The sequence below is a fragment of the Mustela erminea genome, chromosome 13, assembly GCF_009829155.1.
Source record: "Mustela erminea isolate mMusErm1 chromosome 13, mMusErm1.Pri, whole genome shotgun sequence".
NCBI classification, from domain to species: Eukaryota; Metazoa; Chordata; class Mammalia; order Carnivora; family Mustelidae; genus Mustela; species Mustela erminea.
Genome location: NC_045626.1, coordinates 47,489,476 through 47,502,283, shown reverse-complemented (window position 1 = coordinate 47,502,283; position 12,808 = coordinate 47,489,476). Strand labels below are relative to the sequence as shown.

General features: G+C 49.3%; 1 protein-coding gene across 2 annotated transcripts in view; it reads left to right on the top strand.

Moving 5' to 3' along the window:
* Nucleotides 1-12,808, top strand: part of CABLES1 (Cdk5 and Abl enzyme substrate 1) — a 110,784-nt gene that overhangs the window by 52,933 nt on the left and 45,043 nt on the right. The gene's annotated exons all lie outside the window — the stretch shown is intronic.

Genomic DNA, 12,808 nt, shown 5'->3' with positions numbered 1-12,808 from the left:
GTTGCGGATAAGTCTACTCACAGCAGCCTGACGGCAGCAAGGAAACAGAGCTACAAGACCTCAGGGTCCCTGACGCTCTGTACCCTTTAGGCTCTTCCCCCATTAACCTATGACCTTTAGGCTCCTCCCCATTGACCTGTGACCTGCCGAGTGTTCCCTGTGAATGGGAAGGTTAGAGACACCACCCTAGAGCAGAGGTCCTGCCATAAGGACCATTTTGTTTTAGTGCCTCTGGATTTACAGAAAACCATATAGCCCCCACTAATAATCTCTGAGCCATATCAAATGAAAGTTGCTAAAAAAGTCTTGAGTTAGACGCATGGACCAAGGCCCAGTGTACCTGTCTATAATTTGGTATAAAATAGCACTGTATAACCCAAAAGATACCACCAATGTAGAGTTTAAAGATTTGTTTTCTTGGAATTAAATACCTATTTTTTTAAACCAACTGAAATAGGGAACATAATTTTCCAGCTTTTCAGTGGTTTCAGAATAGCAGAACTGAGTTCCCTCATCAACTAGGGTTTGTGTAGTCGGTGTATATTCCTATTTTAAATACAGTTTTTAATTAAAATTACCCAGCTGTCATCTGTTAAAGCGAATACTCTGAATCTCTCTCACTCAGTCTCACTCTCACAGTTATTGTGCCTTATTTCCTGAACCATCCTGTTTTATTTTTCTTTTGAGGTTCTTACTGAACTGAAACCTCACTCATGCCATTTTTAGTATAATTAATCATTGTTTATTTACATTTGTGTTCTTGTCAATAATTTTTAACCATAAAATAAACGTAGATAGCCTTTAATTCCCAAATAAAATCAAGACAGAACCAAAGGAGTGGGCCAGATGAGTAGGCTTGCCCACCTCTGGGGGTGCTGATGCTGTGGAAGGGTGCAGAAGCAGCTAAGCTCCTGGCCTGCTGTAGCAAGAGGATGTAGTGAGGAAGATATTTGGGCCGATGGGCTTGCCGACCTACAGGACAGAGCTGGCCTTCCTGGCACACCCTTGACCCAGGAACAGCATAAACAGTCCAGAAAGCATGCAGTTGCTAGCAGTTTTGCTGGGAAATTTCCAGAAGGAGCCAGGAAGGATTATTAGCTTATCTGAAGATCTGAGAACTGGAATTTAGGGCAGGAAAGCAAGCTAAGAGCTGTTGTGGGACCCACAGGCTATGGGCTGGGCCACAGTTTGTTGTATCTGCCCAGGTGAGAGCAGCTTCTCCTGTGCCAGAGGACAATAAAAGGGCTGGAGGTGCTCTCCTCTCTTCCTCTGCGTTATTGGCAAGGCTGGATTGTCCTTAGATGAAAGAAACAACCTGAGGGGATACCAGGAAGATAATATGGTTTCTGAGATGACAGAAGGAAATTGTGGTCAAGAGCTAATGAATGGGAGGATGTGACCCAGCCTTTTGAGAAAGGGAAGGAGAATTGCCCCCACCTCTGCTCGGCAGCAGCCATGAGATTGTCCCAACAGAGGGACATGTGGATGAGCTCTAGTCCAGCGGTGGTGGGGAGGAGGGATCCTGGTCATGCTCTCCTAGGGGAGGGGCAGGTGCATGGGCAGGGGTCTACGATTCTGCCACCTTGGGTGTACTGAGGCACCTGTGTGGCACAACACCAGAGGGCACATTGTTGCAGTGAGGATTGAGCTCAGGTTTGCCTGCTAGGTTTGGAAAGGATTGAGGCTTTACAGGCAAGGCCAGAGGTGTTCATTAGAGAGCTTGAAGATCTGGACTACAAATGGAATGGCCTGAGTAGTGGTATCCTGCCTCTTGTACATGGGGAGGGAGACCGAGAAGGGCCCATCAGAGTCCTGAAGCCCAGTCTCACAGCAGTTCCCACTCAAGCCAAGTGTCTTCATGATGATCTCTGACTGGCACACACCAGACTCTCAAGACTGCAGGCTGGACCTGGGGCCTACTTGCCACTCTGGACTGAAGACCTCGTTATGGAGGCTGCTCTCCCCAGGCCTGTTGACTCTGTGACAGAGCCACCACCATGGAGGGGAATTGGGGCTCCAGGCTCAGCAAGGACTAGTGCAGCTGACACCAGGGGAAGGAAGCATCTGTTCTGGGATTCATTGCCAACCTGTGAGTATGGAAAAACAGCTTAAAACAGGAAGGAGAAAAATCATAAAAACTGAGGACCAAATATGATAAAAGACAACACTTGCATCAAACTCAGGTGGACATAATGATCAATGTCAGGGTAGCTGCTTAGAAACAAACATTGGGGTCTCGGCCAGCTTCATGTTCTCCCACTTCTCTCTGTGACGTTAGAGGAATCTCAACAACATCTGAGGGAGAGGTGAGCATCTTCAGTAAAAGGTGTGGTTCTGACGGAGGATGGACTCTTCTTGAAGGAAAACCTATCATCACCTTCTTCAAAATCAGTGAATTCTGTGCAGCTGGCCTTGGGGACCTGCTGGAAGGCTTCGTGTGCGAGTAAAGTACAGAGCACCATGCTCAGCGTGTTTCGGGGTCATGTTGCTGACCCTTGAGCCAGGTGGGGCTGAAGGCTGCAGGCTGGACACAGGTTAGAGACCCAGTGATGGAAGCTTCGGCTCTGCTATTGGAACCAGATGGTATCATGAGTTCTTGACCAGCCCCCACGTTGTGCTTCATCTCCTCGCGGTCAGGGGACATGGTGAGGGGAGCCGCCGTGCTCCGGTTCCACTATTGTTGTAACACATACACAGGTTAGTGATGGGAAAGTTGTGTTGGACTTGATGGTTGTGAAAAAAGGTAGTACTTGGCTGGGTTTTAGGAAGACTGGTCCCAGAACGTTCAGACTATGAAGTGGATTCTTGTGGCTACAATCCCATGGCCAAAAGGGATTATAAAACACGTGGATCATACGGTGATGATGGGTAACATTTATTAAGTGCTTACCGGGTACCAGGCTCTAAGTACTTTATATGCTTTGTTTCATTAACTCAGTGGGTATTTGTTGAGTAAGTGAGTAGAGAGATCTTTTAAGTGACTTCTAGTCTTCAGAACTGTGTATCTTGAGGAATGCAGAGAATTTAGAAACAACCTTGAGAAGAAGTTATTGCTGTTATTGTGTTAAGTAGAATGATGCTGGCCAGAGATGTCCATGTCGTATCCCTGGCGCCTGTGAATATGTGGTTACATGGCAAGGGGAGTTGAGGTCGCAGATCCCCAGGTAATCACCGGGGTTCTTAAAGGTAGAAGAGGGAGGCAGCAGAGTCTATGTCAGAGTGATAGGATGTGAGAAAGACTGACTCACCATTGTTGGCCTTGAAGATGGAGAAAGGGGCTTTGAGCCAAGGACTATGGCCGAAGCTGTAAGAGGCTAGAAAACAGATTCTTTCTTTGAGCCCTCAGGGGATCTGGCTCTAACCCCTCGATGTTAGCCCTACAAGACCCATTTCAGAGTTCTGACCACCAGAGTTAATAAGATAATGACTCTTGTTCTAAGCTAATGACTGTGGCGATTTGTTACCGCAGCCACAGTAAACGAAAACACTCAACATCCCAGTTTACAAAGGAGGAAGCTGGAGCACATGACTGGAAAGTGAGGGGTAGAATCCAGATCCAGGCATCAGATTGCAAAGCTCGTTTTCGTAATCAAAGGGATAGGTGGGAGGTTAAAAATCTAAATATTATAAGACAGTATGTCCTGGTGGATTTTGAGAAAACTATTGAATTCTTCTTTTAAAAATTTATTTGCTAAAGGCCCCAGACTAGTAGGTAAGCTTGGAAGAATAGTTTGAGGAGCCCTAAAGTCCCGAGGGAAGGCAGAATTGAGGAAAAGGAAGAATAATTGGCAGCCTTGTACATGGCTGGTGGGAATGTAAAATGGTGTAGCCACTATGGAAAACAGTTTGGCAGTTTCTCAAAAAGTTAAACATAAAATTATCCTATAACCCAACAATCCCACTACCAGGTGTATACCTAAAAGCATCGAAAAAAGGAGTTCAAATCATAGTTGTGTGCCAGTGTTCATAGTAGCACCGTTAATAACAGCCAGAAGGTGGAAACAAACTGAGTGTCCATCAGCAGGTGTCTGCGGATAAACAAAATACGGGCTGTCCCTGGGAAGAAATAATACTCAGCCGTAATCAAGGATGAAAGGGCTGCTAACATGCCTGATTAAGTAGGTATAAACCCTGAAAACATCATGCTGACCAAAATAGGCCAGACGCAGAAGTTCACAGAGTGTATGATTCCATTTATACAGAGTATCCGGAAGAGGTAAATCTAGAGAGACACTCGCAGATCAACATTGCCAGGGACTGGGTGAAGGGAGATGGAGCCTCTGTGTGGGGTTATGGAAGAGTTCTGGAAGCAGTGGCGGTGAAGGCATGGCCTTGTGCCTGTACTTATTAACGGCCAGTCGTACACCTATGGATGGTTGATTTATTTTCTGTTCTGTATGTATTTTGCCACAATCAAATAAAACACCAGCGATAGCCCTGGGGCTTTTCAAACCACATTCAGAAGAGGGAAGGGAGAGGTGGTTAACTTCTTGGGGTTGATGGTATAAAGACCGAGCAGAAGTCAGCCGCTGGCCTCCTTTTTGCTGCTCTACCCGGCGGAACTGTGAAATGTCGACTCTAAACCAGGCGTCGGGCTGGGCACACCACTGGCGCTCAGTAAATAGATACCACTTATTGTGGAATAAGTGAACAGAGAGGCCTTATATTTTGAAGTGAGTGCCAGTCCTCGGGGCCTAGATCCCAGGGAACGGAAAGAATTTAGAAACAACAAATGACTTTTAAAATATCACCGAGAATGAAAGAAGTTCTAAGTCAACTGCCAGGCAGATGTTGCCTAAAAAAATCAAAAAGAGACCAAGGTGGTAGCAGTGGGTGAGCCCTAAACATCACAAGCGAGCAGGCAGGCCTCAGGCGGATTGCTGGCAGAGCTGGGAGGACTGGGAAACAGATGGTTCATGTGCTTTCCAAGCGAGTGGAGGTTGATAGCCGTCAACATGACCTCACTAAGGAGCCACGTTAGGTTAACTTCAATTCTGCACTGATGGAATCACTAGGTTAGTAAATTAGCGGACTGCCATAGACATGACATTTCTCGATCTCCACAACATGTTAGACTGTTCCTCGTTATTACTCAGCCCAGCATTCGCTAGGGGATTGTGAAGCCAGAGCCCCTGCATGCAGTGACTGCTGTCTGCCTAAAGGGGACCCTGAGGGGCCTGGCACACCATCTTCCCCGGAGCATCTTGAGTGCTCCTCAGAGCCAAGGCTAGCAAGTTTTACCACGGGCCGTACAGGGGGCCAGAGGCAGGGAGAGGAGGGGAGCTGTGATGGATGACCACCTGCACCACAGCTCGCCAGCGGCTGGAGATGCTAGACCCAGCTCAGGGTGGTTCCGTCAGCAGGGGTAACTGTCATGGAGGTTGGTGATGGTTTTCAGTACAGGGTAAAGACTCTTCAGAAGTGAAACGTATCTTGGAATCTGGATGGACGCTGTTTTCCAGAGAGCCTGGCAGCGTGTTGTAACCACAGAGTGAGCTCATTTACCTTGTCCTGATGGAGGGAAACATAACACTCACGCACCCAGCCAGGGTCAGTCCCATCTGCCCTGTTGCAGTCAGCATGAGCGTCCTGTTTTAGAACACTGGATTTGTACTGGCATGGCCTCATTGCAGTGGCCTAGGGTTCTCCAGGCCTCCTCCTCATAGAAGGATGGATGACACAGAGTGAATGGGAACAGCCAGAGTCCGTTTCGTTGAACTGCCTGTATGTAAGTTTATATGTAACTTATTTCTGGGGAAAGAGACCTGCGTCCAGGCAGAAGGTGCCAGATAAAGTAGTTCCTTAACTATGTGGAATGCAGAGTGGTCCCTTTGGGGGTACTGGCACCTGCCCTGTGTTGGGCGTTTGTAGTGATGGGATATTTCTATAAATAAAGCAGACAAAGATCGTGCTTCAAGGACTTCCAGGCTAGCTGGGGAGGTGAGCTGGGGGTGGGGGAAGCCCTACTGGTGGGGAGCCTTTTTTGTTATTTAAGTAGGCTCCACACCCACCACGGAGCCCATTGTGGGTTTTGAACTCATGATCCTGAGCTCATGACCTGAGCTGAGATCAAGAGTCAGTTACTTAACAGGCTGAGCCACCCAGGCACCCCAGTGGGGAAACTTTCAAGCATAGGTCTGAAGGAGGTAAGGGAGCCAGCTCTGAGCTTTCCCAGCAGGGAAGGGCATTCAGGGTAGGTGGAACAGCAGCAGTTGAGTCACTAATGGTGGAACGTGGCTGAGCGGTGTGCCTGCAGAACTGTAGGAAAGCTGGCATGGGAGGAGTAGAGAGAAGGAGAGAGAAGTCTTGGAGGATGCATTGTGATGATGTCTGTTTTTATCATGAGCCTGATGAGAGCCAAGGAGGGTGCCCAGTAGAGGACCAGCATGGTCTCGCTTACACTTGAACAGGAGTACTCCGGCTAACCAAAAGTCAAGGGCAGGCATTGCATGACTTTGTTGGTAACTTTATTCCTAACAGAAAATTAGTGGATATGTATATTGTGTATTGTCTTTTAAAAGTGGGTTTATTTTTTAAACAAACATTTAAAAATGACTTGAAGTCTTCAAAAACCTATCACAAATGTATGAGCAAACCCTCTGTCGTGGAGGAGAGATGACCAGTGATTCCGTGCCAGAGCATCTGGAACAAGGTGCTCCTGAGAATCCCATGAGGAGGGGAGTTGGCAGATGGGGGCCGCAGGCCACTTGGTTGTTAGAGAAAAGCCAGGCACGGTTTGCTCTAATCTGCATCTTTACCGAGAGCCCCTCTGTCTGCTGGGGAAGAGAGGTTCAGCAGAAGTGAAGACAAACCTTGGTCCTCGGGGATGAGATATGCCCTTACAGATGACCAGCCTTGGCAGACCAGCAAGTGCTGGTGGAAAGTGGGTTGCTGGCTGGATAGAACGGGGCCATCAGAGCAGACGGTGGAGCTTCTGAGCATGAAGACTAAAGACAGTAGGTGGCCTGTGACCTTTCAGGGCATTTCTATCTAGTAACCATCATGGTCCTTTTCTTTTGGTGCTTCCACTTCTGGAGCGTCAAACGTTTGTCCTTGAGAATGATAGGAGGCAAGAGCCCTCATTGCAAGTGGGTGACACCTTTCCTCAGGCGTGTAGCATCATTCAGCGCTCCGCCGAAGTCCTCTGGTTTTCAGGCATCTGCATGGCACACAGGCGATGGCTGCCAAGTCCGCTGGAAGCGCCCACCCCCGGCTCCACTTTGAGAGTCATTTCACTCTGAACAGACAGAGAGGTGTTCTTTGCAGTGACTGACTAGGCTGTCTCATCCTTTGGGAGGAATTTTCAAAGAGGTTTAAAAAGGCTTTGAGGTGCGGGTGGACACAAAGAAGTGAGCTCTGGAGTGTTGGCTCTTTAAAGTGCGGACTCAGCAGGAAGGAAAAGGTATAAAAGATTTTAGCTCCCTTTATCTGCTTTCCAAAGTCCGATGGGGAAGTATGGTAACCGAAGTCAAGTTGTAGGCTCTCCTTTTTATACTAAAAATTTTGGAGGGAAGGCAGGGGATGGGTAATAACTAAATTAAGACCTTGCCTGTGATCTCATCAGTCCCAATCTGTCAGCCTAGTTTAGTTTGAAAAAATGAGTTGGAGGAAATGGCACATCTCAAAAAAAAATAATAAAGCTGCTAGCTAATTTCTGGACCGACCTTCTCAGAAGAAAAAAAAATGTCATTGCCTTGTCTCTTCTGAAATAAATGTACCTGATTTGATAGATGTCAAGCATCTTCTGTGAGGCTCTGTGCAACATCTACCCCTCCCAAGCATGCTTTTCCCATCGAGGAACTTTTCCTTGTTCAAAGACCAGGACCCCCATCCCCCAGTAGCATGGGCTGGCTGGGAAGCATCTTTATTTGTATCCATCTATGTCTGCAACCAGGCGTCAGCGAAACCTCAGGCATGGGGTGCTGTGAGTGGACAGACTGAAGAAGCCTTCAGCCATCCCCAGGCCTCACTCAGACTCCCGACCCCAAATGGCCCCCAGAATGCCCTCCGTGCTGAGCCAGCGGCTTTCCTTCGATCCTTCCCTAGTGCTGTGAGCAGCAGGAGGAAGGGAGCAGCTGGGTACGTCGACCATCCACTGGGGATGCTAGTACCTCGGGGCCAACACCCTCAGGCCAGGTTTTATGGCTCGTGCCTTTTTAATAAGCGTGGAGGTTATCCTGGGACTCCGCATGGAGCTGTAGAGAGAAATGATTTTCAGTGCTTCAGGTGTATAGATGTATTCGAAGTATGCAAGCACTGGTTGCTGCTTTTCAACCAGTTTGATTTACAGGAAATAAAATGAGTCATAGAGGTAGGGCTTGGGAGTTAGAACCTTCTCTTGGTGGTTCTGCTTCAGTTCTCTGCATGATGAGAGGGTCTAGGAGCCTGGGGGAGAACAGGTCGTGGTCCCACCAGTGGAATAAAGCAGTCAGAGGAGAAAACCGTCATGCACATGGCTTGGGGCCAGTGGGCCAGGGCTCAGGACACAGTGACCAGTCCTGGCCTGGGGCACACGAGAGCAGGTAGCGGAGAGCTCCATGGCTCAAGGTGAGACTTCTGACCTCATGCTCAGCTTGTTTTCCTCCTCCTTCCCTGCTTTTGGCTGGTTTGTGTACCCCCTGCCCCCAGATTCTTTTGCTGAGTCCCCAGCCCAGTACTTCAGAATGAGTTCTTTGGCTACAGAGTCATTGCAGATGTAATTAGTTGAGATTGTACTGAAGCCAGGCAGGCCCCTAATCTAATCTGCCGGGTGTCCTTGTTAAAAGGGGGAAGTTTGGGACACCTGGGTGGCTCATTGGGTTAAAGCCTCTGCTTTCGGCTTGGGTCATGATCCCAGGGTCCTGGGATCGATCCCCGCTTTGGGCTCTCTGCTCTGCAGGGAGCCTGCTTCCTCCTCTCTCTCTTGCCTGCCTCTCTGCCTATTTGTGATCTCTTTGTCTGTCAAATAAATAAATGAAATCTTTTTAAAAAGGAGGGGAGTAGTTTGCACAGATCTGCACGCAGGGAGAATGCCACATGGCCAAAGGCTGGTGTTACGTTGATACCTGCCAAGGCGCTACTGGAAGCTGGGAGGGAGGCCTGGAGCAGACCTTCCTTAGCGCCTTAATCAGAGGGAGCATGGCCTGTGGACACCGTGGGCTTGGACTTGGGCTCCCAGACCAAGAGATGAGCAGTTCCTGTGTGTCAGCCATGTGCAGGTGGTCACTTGTCATGGCAGCCAGCCCTCAAAGACCTCCTCGCTTTCTTGCTCACACGACTGCCAGGAGCTCCAATGCCTGTCCTGTCTTGGGGAGCTCGTCTGGCCACAGCTTTGGTCCCTGTCACCATTCACCATCTTAACCACTTCCTGGCTCCCTAAGCCCCAGGACTCCCTCTGTCCGCAGCTTTGGAGGCCTTTTAGGACCGCGCCTGTGGCCTTCCCAGCTCTGCTGCTCTTCTGCTGCTGAGACCCCGTCAGCTCTGCACGATTACTGACAGTGTGTGCTTAGAAGGGGAGTTTCGTGACCTGTGGAAGAGCTCTCCGCAGAAACCACGTGTGTTGCTTAAACACTGTGCTTCACCTTTAGGCCTGTCAGTGGTCATCCATCCACATTTTGATGCCAAGCCTCTTCTTTGCATCTGGACCTGCTGATCAGACTCCGTCTCTGGCATCAAAACCACCCGTCATTGTTCCCACCTATTGCTGCCATGTCCTGACTGGGCTTCTTTATTTTATTTATTTATTGTTAAGATTTCACTTACTTTTAAATTTTTTTTTTTAAGATTTATTTATTTATTTATTTATTTGACAGACAGATCACAGAGAGGCAGGCAGAGAGAGAGAGGAGGAAGCAGGCTCTCTGCTGAGCAGAGAGCCCGATGTGGGGCTCGATCCCAGGACCCTGGGATCATGACCTGAGCCGAAGGCAGAGGCTTTAACCCACTGAGCCACCCAGGCGCCCCACTTACTTTTAATTTTTTTAAAAAGATTTTTATTTTACATATTTTTAAAAGATTTTATTTTTAAATAATCTCTGTACTCACAACGTGGGGCTTGAATTCATGCCCCCGAGATCAAGAGTCCTGTGTTCTTCTGACTGAGCCAGTCAAGAGCCCCAAGATTTTTTTTTTTTTTTTAAAGTAATCTTGACACCCAATGTGGGGCTCGAACTCATCATCCCGAGATAAAGAGTCACATTCTCTACTGACTGAGCCAGCCAGGCGTCCTCAGATTGGACGTTTTTAAAGTGACTCAAGAATTCAAGTGCAGAATCCTGTTGGATTTTCACAGTGTTTTCCTGATATTCTAGCATCCCACCACCCCCCTTTTTAGTGACTTAATTGAATACTTTCTAAGCATTTGGTGTTTTTTGTAGCATTGCTCCTGTTTTCCCTCCACAGTTCACTGGTCTGTGCAGTCATTATCGAACAAGTATGAGCAGCCAGTGTAACTGGCTACTCATACCCCTCTACCTGGGGAGGTACATAACTAACTGAAACAGGTTGGGGAGGTACAAAACTGGATCCTAGTAAGTGCACAGATCAGTGTGGCTATCCTAGAGAACAGCCTCTAAGGCTGAGCTGTGAGCGAGACAGTTGGTCAAAGTGACTCACAGAGGGATGTGGAGACCCTGGTGGGTCAGGCACATGAGGCCAGCAGAGTTTTCTGGCATACTCAGCTCCTCCAGTAGGCCTTCTGCTCTTTCTCCTCTCAGCCTGGACTCATGCAGTCCCTCCGCCAGTGTATCTTCTTGCCCCTTATCCCTCAGGGCTTGACTTAGGTGTCACTTCTTCCAGGAAGCCCACCTTGCCTCCCTCAGGCCAGGTTAGCTGTCCCTTGGAGAGCAATCTCTTTCCCAATCAGGCCACTCCCACCACCACGAGTTTTGTGAGGGTGGAGCTCCCCTCCCATCTTTGTCATCCCTCATCGGATCCCCCCCCCACCCCTGGCATAGAGTAAGTGCTAGGCAAGTGTTTGTTGGGAGGGAGGAGGGGCAGATCGCACACAGCTGTTTCTCAGGGGTCCTCCACCACTCCCTACGCTGTAGGATAAGCTGTGCCCCCGTAAGCCGGTGCTGAAGGCTTGTGCTGTGGTGGTGGTGGTGGTGTCGGCAGTCATGGGGTGGCTGTGAGGATGCGGGTGGTGTGAGCACTCAGGATTAGTAGACAAACACAGCCACTGAGGATAAGACCACCATCTTGTATGGTGGCTGTTTAGCCTAGACCTTCTGGTACTTTCTACCATCTAACTCAGGCCAGCTCTGTGGCCCCCATTTGCCCTTACTCTGACTGCCTGAGACCCTGCCACATCTGCCATGGTTTGTTTCCCTTCATCCTGGGCTCTGTGTTCCCTGTTCTCAGCCGTTGGAATTCCACTCCTAAACTAGGGCCCAGCCCAGATTCCAAGCACCTGCCACTGGCCTCAGCCCTGCCTCTTGCTCAGGCTTCTGGTCCCTCTTCTCCACAGTCCCCTTCCTTCTTCCCACTCCCAGAATTGGGAGATTGTCTTCATCCCACTCCAAGATGCAGGGGACAGAGCTCCCTGTGAAGAGTGGCCTTGGAATAGCCACAGGTTGTCTGGCCTTGCCCTCCTCCCCACTGTAGCACATGCAGGAGTGAGTGTTCCTAAGGAGGAAGAGCATCCCACACCCCCACGGCTAATAAGAGTTTAAATAGAGGAAACAAGAACATCTTGATTTTAATTTTCATTCATCTGCTATGTAATTGCCAGCCCTTCAGAAAGTGAGGGAGGGGGGTGTCGAGACACCACCACCCACCCACCCCAACCCCCAACACCCCCCACCCCCCTACTGTGGGATGAGGAAGCAGTTGGGGGAGGGATGGGGGCTGGGAAGAGAAAGCGCCTGGCAGGCTCTGGTCCTGAGATTTCATAATACTCGTTAGTTTTCTGGCGTCAGTCTCAACAGCTTTACTTTCTGCATGCACCCGCCCCTGTTCATGAGTGCACGGCTGACCTGCCGAGCGGGAGGCATGAAGCGCTATGCAGCCATGGGAACAAAGTGACGGACGCTGGGCGGATGCACTGTCCAGGGCTGCCCTACAAATCGTTACGGAAGAGGGGGCCAAAAACCGCACAAGTGCGTGCTCTTGGAGCTCCAGAGGCCGAAAGTCAGCAGTCATGGTGGCAGCGGGGGCCTTGTGCCTCTTGAGGGCTCTAGAAAGGGATCATCTGTCACCTAATCCAGCTTCTCGGGGCGGCTGGCAGTCCCTGGTGGCTTGGGCTCTAGGCTGTGCCAGTCCAGTGTACGCCTCCATTGTCACACGGCTTTTCCTCTCTGTGTATGTGGGTGTCTGCAAATGTCTGTCTTTATGAAATCCAGCCACTGGGTTGAGGCCCGCCCTGATTCAGTATGAATGCATCCCAACATGATTGCATCTGTGAAGACCATGTTTCTGGCCACATCTGCAGGTGCCGTGGACTTCATGCCTTTTTTGCGGGGGCGGGGGGGGGCACGATTCAACCCCTGACACCAGCATTTGAAAGTGTGCTTTGCTTTTCTTCCTGGTCATGTAGGGAATGGACTACAGAATTGGGAAATGCAGTGTACATGTGCGCCCAATGCCTAACATAGACTCCTGGGTCAGGGACACCCCTGGGCTGTGTTCGTGCTTACCCACTGATGTTGCGAATGTGATTTTCTTTGCTCTAACTTCAGATCTTGGTAGCTTGTTTTTATGTCCTTAAGATCGTATTTCTGCTCTCATGGAATATTCCACCTGGGAGAGATTGAACTTTCTCACAGCTAATAGAGATGCCCCAGGGCTCTGGAAATAGAACAGAAAGCCAGCTTTCAGCAATTGAGGGAAC